This window comes from Nicotiana tabacum, chromosome 2 (genome assembly GCF_000715075.1).
Source record: "Nicotiana tabacum cultivar K326 chromosome 2, ASM71507v2, whole genome shotgun sequence".
Lineage (NCBI taxonomy): Eukaryota > Viridiplantae > Streptophyta > Magnoliopsida > Solanales > Solanaceae > Nicotiana > Nicotiana tabacum.
In genome coordinates this window covers 47,342,977-47,352,279 of record NC_134081.1, presented here as the reverse complement: position 1 = coordinate 47,352,279, position 9,303 = coordinate 47,342,977, and positions in this window count along the sequence as shown.

The following is a 9,303-nucleotide window of genomic DNA, read 5'->3' as shown; positions in this document are numbered from 1 at the left end:
ACTATGATATTACTATCCTTTACCACCCGGGCAAGGCGAATGTGGTTGCGGATGCCTTGAGCAAAAAGGCCGAGAGTATGGGTTGTTTGGAATTCATTTTAGCAGAGGAGATGCCATTGGCTTTGGACATTCAGTCCTTAGCTAACAGACTTGTGAGGTTGGATATTTCAGAGCCCATTCGAGTTCTTGCATGTGTCGTGGCTCAGTCCTTTTTACTTAAGCGGATCAAGGCTCGTCAATACGATGATCTGCACTTGCTGGTTCTTAGAGAGATGGTACTACAGGGTGGTGCCAAGGAGGTTACTATCGGTAAGGATAGTGTTCTGAGACTCCAGGGTCGCCTATGTGTTCCTAATGTTGATGGCTTGAGGGAGAAGAATCTAGAGGAGGCACACAGATCTCGGTATTCTATTCATCTAGGTGCTACGAAGATGTATCGTGACCTTAGTCGGCATTATTGGTGGCGACGGATAAAGAAGGACATAGTTGACTATGTAGCGAGATCTCTAAATTGCCAGCAGGTTAAGTATGAGCACTAGAGGCCAAGTGGCCTACTCCAGCAGATGTCTATACCGGAGTAGAAGTGGGAGCCCATCACTATGGACTTTGAAGTTGGGTTACTGCGGACATTGAGGAATTTTGATGCCGTTTGGGTCATTGTCGATAGGATGACCAAGTCAGCACACTTTATTCCGGTGGTGACTACTTACTCTTCAGAGAGGTTGGCCTAGATTTACATTCAGGAGATTGTCCGGTTGCATGGTGTGCCTATTTCTATCATTTCAGATAGAGGCCCTCAATTCACTTCGCATTAATGGAGAGTAGTACAGAGCGAGTTGGGTACCCGAGTAGAGCTTAGTACAGTGTTTCATCCACAGACCGTCGGGCAGTCAGAGCGGACAGTTCAGATTCTAGAGGATATGCTCAGAAGATGTGTTATTGACTTCGGAGGGCAGTGGGATAGATTCTTGCCCTTGGCCGAGTTTGTTTATAACGACAGTTATCAGTCCAGCATCGAGATGGCTCCATTTGAGGTTTTATATGGTCGGCACTGTCGTTCGCCCATCGGATGGTTTGAGCCTGGCGAGGATAGGTTATATGGCACGGATTTAGTGAAGGATGCCTTGGAGAAGGTAAAGTTAATTCAGGAGTGACTTCGCATGCCACAGTCCAGGCAGAAGAGTTACGCGGATCAGAAGGCACGTGATTTATCATTTATGGTAGCGAGAAGGTTCTCTTGAATGTCTCGTGGATGAAGGGTATAATGAGGTTCGGAAAGAAGGGCAAGCTAAGTCCGAGGTTTATCGGCCTATTTGAGGTGTTGAGGCGAGTTGGGGAGGTTGCTTATGAGCTTGCTTTACTTCCCAGTCTATCAAGAGTTCATACGGTCTTCCATGTATCTATGCTCCCAGCTAGATGAGAGTTTGGGTTATGAGAAGGAGCCAGTTGCCATTGTTGACAGGCAGGTTTGCTAGTTGAGGTCCAAGAAGATTTCTGCGGTAAAGGTCCAGTGGAGGGGTCAACCAGTCGAGGCGGTGACTTAGGAGGCTGAGGAAGACATGTGGAGCAGATATCCACACCTATTCAACACTCCAGGTATGATTCTAGACCCGTTCGAGGATGAACATTTGTTTAAGAGATGGAGAATGTAACGACCTGACCGGTCTCTTTGCTTTTTAGATCCCCGTTCCCCTAATTAAGACTTCTCGTATGCGCTTTTATTGTTTTATGACTTGCGGGGATGGTTGGTTCGGGTTTGGAAGGGTTCGGGCTAAAATCGAAACACTAAATTCCTTAATAGTGGCCTAAGATGACCAGGTTTAACTTGAGTCAACATTTTGAGTAAACAACCTCTGAACCAGGATTTGATGGTTCCAATAAGTTCGTATGATGATTTTGGACTTGGGCGTATCTTCGGATTGAGTTTTGGGATACCCGGGAGCATTTCAGCGCTTAATGTTGAAAGTTGGCTCATTAAAGGTTTTCAAGTTCTTTAAATTTGGTTTGAGGTATACTTTTGTGTAATCGAGGTCTGTTTGGGATTTCGAGCCTGGAAATAGATCCGTATTGTGATCTATGACTTGTAAGCAAAATTTGGCGTCATTCCAAGTTGTCTGTGTATGATTCGACGCATTCAGAGCTAGTTGAAGAAGTTTGAAGTTCATAAGTTGATTGATTTGGTTTTGGGATGCGATTCTTGGTTTTGATATTTTTCTATGTGTTCCGAGGTTTCAAGCGGGTCCGTATTATATTTATGTACTTGTTTGTGAAATTGGACGGGGTCCCGGATGGCTTGGGTGTGTTTCGGACCGCCCGGAGCTAAGTCAAAAACTGCAGAAATTGATGTTCTGGATTCCTTCTTCGCAAACGCGGAGAAGGAGTCGCACTCGCGAAGAAGGAATGAGCCTGGGTGCGATTTTTTCCTACACGTTCGTGAGAGGGGAACAACGTTCGTGATGCTCTGGACCACTGGCCTTCGCTTTTGCGTTCAGTACTTCACGTTCACGAAGTGTAAGGCCAGCTGGGGAGGGGGTTAGTCAATGGCCTTTGCGTTCGCGTTGAGGGCGTCGCGTTCACAATGGGTAAGTCAACTAAGCCTTCGCTTTCACGAGGCGAGTCTCGCGTTCGCGAAGGACATTTTTCTTGGGCTTAGCATTTTGCCTTTGCGATTGCGAGTTCCCTATCGCGATCACGAAGAAGGAATCACTAGGCGAGAAAACATTTTAAAGTCGGGACTTAGGCTTATTTTTCTCATTTCTCATTGTGTTGGCCGAATTTGGAGCTTCTTGGAGGGGGGTGTTTCATCAAGCATTATAAGGTGAGTGAGTCCTACTTAATGTAAGTTAAATACATATATTATGGATAGATTTTAACATGTAAAAATATGGAAATTTTAGGAGTTTGTTGAAAAGCTTAGGTATTGATAAAAATAGGATTAGACCATGAAAATGATTATGAAATTGAGTAGAAATTATATATTTGTATTCATGAGGTTATGGGTGATATTTATTTACGAAATTTTTTAGAATCCGGGCATGTGGGCCCGGAGGTGAATTTTAGGAACCTTCCAAATTGGGTTGGGTAATTACTCTAGTAGTTAAATTATGAACTTTTGAACACTTATCGATTAGTTTATACGACTTTTTATTAGCTTCGGATTGCTCGGCTTAGTTTGGGGAGTTTTAGTGAGGTTAAAGAGCCTGTTAGTGGACAGAAAAGTGAGGTAAGTCTCTTGTCTAACCTTGTAAGAGAGAATTTATCCTCTTAGGTGTATTAATTATTGTGTGCTACTTGTTGTGGGGAGCTATGTACGCACAAGGTGATGATATTTCGTCCCGTGTATTGATTTCCTTGATTTTGACTGAGATTGAGGATTAGAGTAAAAATACTGATTTAGCCTCTTATTTTGAAAAAATTAGGAAATATTTGATGAACTATGGTTCTGTATCTTCTCGACTCGCATGTACTTCTGCGAGCGAGGTAACTTTCTTTACTCTTATGGAACTACTAGAAATTGGAGCTATGGCAACATTTTTTATTGCCACGAATCAGTAACTGTTGCTATAGATGGTGTATTGTTACGGTTTTAACCGTTACAAATAATTATTGGAACTACCGGGACACTTAGCAACCGAACCGTTGCAATAGTTTTAAAATCGTTCCAATAGAGTTATATATGGCAACGTTTTGTATAACCGTAGCAATAAATCTATCTATGGTAATAGTTGGATAAATTGTTTTTGCTATTGCGATAGTCATTAGTTCCCTCCTTATTTTTCACCCAAATTTTCTACCCGCTAAAATAAAAGGGGCCCACAATTTAATTTTTTATTTTTATTTTTTAATTTTTATATCTAATAAAATATCAAATATGTAAATCCCTAATTTTAGCGTACAAGTCATACTAGATCTTTAACATTCTCCTCCAGGCTCAACACCTCTATGCTTTCGAAAATTACGAGGAGACGATCGACAATCTCCTCCAGGATCAACAACTCCTCCAGGCTCAACAACTCCTCCATAATCGGCCGCACCGGAGGCGGCGTGCTAATCCTTTAGAGTTTTCCCAAATCTGAAAGAAACTTTCATGCAAAAAGATCTCAATTGCAAGAAAACGTGCGGCAAGTGTCATTGATTTCTACCTCTTCTACAACACAAGGAGTACAAGAACAAGTGCGGCAAGTGCCAATGGATTCCATCACTCCTACATCACAAGCTGTGCATGAACCATCTGAAGATTCTACCAATCATGAAGTAATTGAACAATCTGAGGAACCATGCAAGTATATATAAATTTTAAGCATAAAATTAACTAACAGTAGTGATTGGTGATTATCCTTGTTTTGTATTAGTGCAGGCCCTTCCACGCCAAAAAAGAAAAAGAGGCCCTACTCAAATGCAAAGTGTTCACGGAAGGAAGGACCATAAAATAATCGTGCTAAATGAGTTAAATCAACCTATTGGTCCTACTGATGAAGTTGTAAAAGAGTTGGGTAGCTTCCTCGGCACATTGGGAAGGAATGGGACCTTTTGTCCTCTTAATGTATTTGATTGGAGGAAACTAGATACAAAAAATGATATTTGAAAATATGTCAAGTTTGAAGTTCCTAATGTTCAATAAGCGTGGATGATATTTCACATTTTCTTATACTAACCTATTTGTACTAAATTTGTAGGAAAAATATGACATTTCTGAAGAGGCAAAGCAATGGATTTTTTATTCAATTTGTACTGCTTGGAGAAAGTATAAAAGTTAGTTGAAGAAAAAGCACTTTGAAGCCTATGAGAATGACGAGCTTCGAATGGAGAATAGGCCGATAGATGTTCCGGCGTCTCACTTAAAAGATCTTCTTGAATATTGAAACTCCGATCCCTTAAAAGATCTTCTTGAATATTGAAACTCCGATCCCGCCAAGGTAATTACATCCAACTTTTGCCAACTTTGTTCCGGAGTCTCACTTTAAAAAATTAGAAGGAAAAAGTCAAGCTGACACTCAAATATCGCTGGCAGTTGGCTATAATCTTTAGACTATAGATTAATAAATATGCTTCTTTTATAAAATGTGAATTAAGGCCCATGTTCACTATTGCTAATTAAGCATGATAATTTATTCTGTGCAACTTTAGCATCTGTTTGATGGAGGTTGAACCAGAAAGATGCTTCTTTAATAAAAAAGTGATAGCATAAAGAACTGTTCAAGTTAAGGTGCTTGAATGTCTAGATATTTGAATCATAACGTGAGGGGTAAATGTTATTTCTGGTTTGATGAGTTAATTTATCATAAAGACAAGAATAATGTCCAAGAGAAGTAAACCAAAGGAACTTCAGATGCACAAGAAAGTAAAATCATCTTTGCACAAGAAAGTTGCAGATGTAACAAGTTGGGGTGAATACATCGAGGCTGTTTTTTGCAGGCTGGAATAAAAACGCAACACGTCAAAATTCTTGTGAAGTATACCTAAGAGCAGTCAATATTTTGTTGCACCCAAAAATGCTAAAAGAGAATGATGGTGAAACTCACAGATTTTGCAGTCCAGACTTTAGCACAGTGGTTTAGACCCCAGATATTAACCTCAACACCTTTCCTGATATATCAAAGAAGAAGTCATTGGCTATAGTGCTACTTCCACCATCAATGTATCTCACAGAAACATATATTCACAATTACTCGCCCACACCTTAGAGCACAAGATACTGCTTGAACCACAAACATTCCACGTGGTTTAAGTACCTTTACCACAAGAATCTTCAAGTGACTTTGACATTTTAACATGCTTCATGGTTGCTTGTCCTCTTCCTGTGCATGTAAGCACTGTACATGACCTATATATGCATAAGAAAATATACATAAGTAATAAGATAGAACTTCATAAATGAGCCTAATTTTCTCATGTGTGAGATTTCTCATAAATGCATGCCACACGTCCGAGACAATCATAACCATCCAAGCCATAAGAAGCCACACTCAAGTGATAGAAAGTTTCTGCATCGATTTTATTCACTATGAATGTCTGCTGAAAGTTTCTGCTTAGATTTTATTAAAATTTTTATATTGTGATTGGTAAAGTTACATAAGAATGTGTTAATTACAGTGATAAAGCTTAAATTCATTTGGATTATACGTATGTGGACCTCGGATTACACTCTAAAAAGAATGGAAACACCACAAACTTCCTGAACAATTGGCTGATTAGTTGTCCAATATCAACCATGAATCAATATTTCAGAGATATTGAAATCTATTAGAAAAATATGCTGTTTAAAGCTTTCCAAAAATAATAGCTGACACTAATTGCTTGTTTATTTGCAGAAAACGTCCGAAACCAATATCGAGAATCGAAAAAAGTTGAAGCATCCACACACTGCTGGCAAAACAAGTTTTGATCTAATCATCGAGGCTTGATTTTTTCTCTTATTTTTCTTAAAATATGAACTTGCTAACTTTGCATGAAAAGATTCTTATACCAGTTTTCATGTGACTAAGAAAAAAAAAAAGGAAATGGCTGATACTTCGGATAATTTATCAAGTAAGGAAATCTTTGTGGCTACAAAAAAAAAAAAAAAAAAACCTCGATCGAGTATACAAAGGCTCTTATGAGAATACAATTAGTAAAATTGTAAGAAATTTCTAATTTAAAGTTTGTCGTGATTATTTATTTATTCTTAATTATTGACTTAATTTTATTTACTTAAACTCTTTTTTCTTACATTTGGTTTGTAGGCTGAAATGGAGAGAATACAATCAACTCAAGAAAGTGAAGATGACGGTGATTTAGTTGACGCGTTTGCATCAGTCATGGGACCTGAGCACCCAGGTCGGGTAAGATGGTATGGACGAGGAGTTAACAAGACTATCTTAAAAAAATGGAGAAAATGGAAGAGAGGATGCAACAAATAATGCTGGAAAAGTTCAATGCAGAAAAGGAAGCTATGGAACAAGATATTATGATGAACGTCATTACACGACTTCAATGTCTCAACCCCGATTTGAGACTTGATCCTGACATGCTAATATTCAGTGCTCGTGCACCTGGAGAAGCTTCTTCTGCACAACAACCTGCTATTCAACCAATCAATCATCCATCTGCTGGTAGTAACAATCAATGTTAGTCCGTACAAAATGTTACACGTCTTCTCTTTCCTCTTCTTCTCCTCTTTTTTTATGTTGCTTCTCTACCACTGTGCGCTCTTTTGCTCTCTCTCTTTCTGGCAATGTTTTACTAGTTTTAAGAGATATTTATAGTGGAGAAAGAGGGGTTGTTTGTGAAGTCATTTTAAGGGAGTTTTGGCTGAGTTTTGGAGTTGTTTCGGGGTCGATTGGAGATGGGGTTCACGCTGGTTTTCAGCTGGCTTTTCTGCTGGGTTTTGCCGTATTTTTGGGTTGGTTTCGGAAGGAGAATTGCTGAATTTTACAGAAGCTTTGAGAAGGTGATTTCTATAGCTGTTTTGCTGCATATTTGGGCAATATTTGCATCTGTTTTGCTGCATTTTTGGGTGATTTTTGCAGCTGTTTTGTTGTATTTTGCAGCAGCTTTAGGAAGCTGATTTCTATAGCTATTTTACTGCATATTTGGGTGATTTTTGCAACTGTTTTGCTGCATTTTGCAGCAGCTTTAGGAAGCTAATTTCTATAGCTGTTTTGCTGCATTTTTGGGTGATTTTTGCAGCTGTTTTGCTGCATTTTGCAGCAGCTTTAGGAAGCTGATTTCTATAGCTGTTTTGCTACATTTTTGGGTGATTTTTTCAGCTGTTTTGCTGTATTTTGCAGCAGCTTTAGGAAGCTGATTTCTATAGCTGTTTTGCTACATTTTTGGGTGATTTTTGTAGCTGTTTTGCTGCATTTTACAGCAGCTTTAGGAAGCTGATTTCTATAGCTGTTTTGCTGCATATTTGGGTGATTTTTGCAGCTGTTTTACTGTATTTTGTAGCAGCTTTAGGAAGCTGATTTCTATAGTTCTTTTGCTGTATTTTTGGGCGATATTTGCATCTGTTTTGCTGTATTTTAGGGTGATTTTTATAGCTGTTTTGCTGCATTTTACAACAGCTTTAGGAAGCTGATTTCTATAGTTGTGTTTGAAGAAAGGTCCAAGATCAAAACTTTAAACTACACTTTGATTATAAAAGGTTAATCATAGAGGAGAAGAGACAATGCACAGACTTTTTAGCTATATATGTTGTTGTTTAGAATCTAACAAGTAGCGTTGAACAGTCAAGAGATGGGTTCTGAATATGTCTCTAGGAGATTCTTGGTTCTTTCCTAATGAAACATGTAATCTTTACTATCTTTCCTCTTCGTTGATCTATTAAGTTAAGTTCTAAATTACTTGTTAAGTTGATTTAGTTATTTGCCTCATTAATTGGCGTGTGGTAGAGTACGTGTGTCTTTTTGTACTTTTTGTGAACTGTTTTTTGGAATTTTGTATTCTTAGGAGTATCTTTTTATGTGTTGCTGATGCCTTGATCTCCAGAATATCTTTGTCCATATATTATGGGATAAACCAATATTTTGCCATCCAATTTTGGGGTTTAATGCAGAATTTTATACTTCTTTTTTACCCTTGGTTTTTTGGACTAAGAGGATTTTTAGATCGGATTCTCTTGAAGGGATAATGACTTTATTTATACTCTTTTGTAGGTGGAGTAGATGAAAATATGAAAGACAGAGGCAGTGATGAAGATCTAGACCTACTTAAGAGAATTTTGAATTGATATAGATGTATGTGGCGGTTTCTAGGAATGTTTGTTATCAACATTTTAAAACTTTTAACTCTTGAAATATCAAATGTATGTACTTGGTAACATTTCATCACTTCTATGGATTTATTAGCTTGTTGAAAAATTTGGATTATGAATAGTTTCATTTTGTCATTTATATAAATTTTAGTGTATTAAAGTTTATTGTATATATATGTAAATCTTTATTTACAACAAGGGCAATATTTTCAATTCAATTAAACTGTTACAATAGCTAACAGAACCGTTGCCATAGGACCTGCAAACTGTTCCAAAATAATCTCTATTACAATAGGTAGTTCAACCGTTGCAATATCTTAAAGAAATCGTTGCCATTTCTATAATAGCCGTAACGATTTAATAGATATAGTAACGGTTATTTACAGTTGCATTAAATGTTATGGTAACGGAATTCAACCGTTGCAGTTGATAAGAATAATCATTCCAACAGGAAAAGGGAAAATCGTTATGATAGACTATACTATAGCAACGGTTATCTGAACCGCTCCAAAAACTGTTCCTTAAGCTCTATAGGCACGCGAGCTTGTGGAACAGGCGCTGAACTGTTG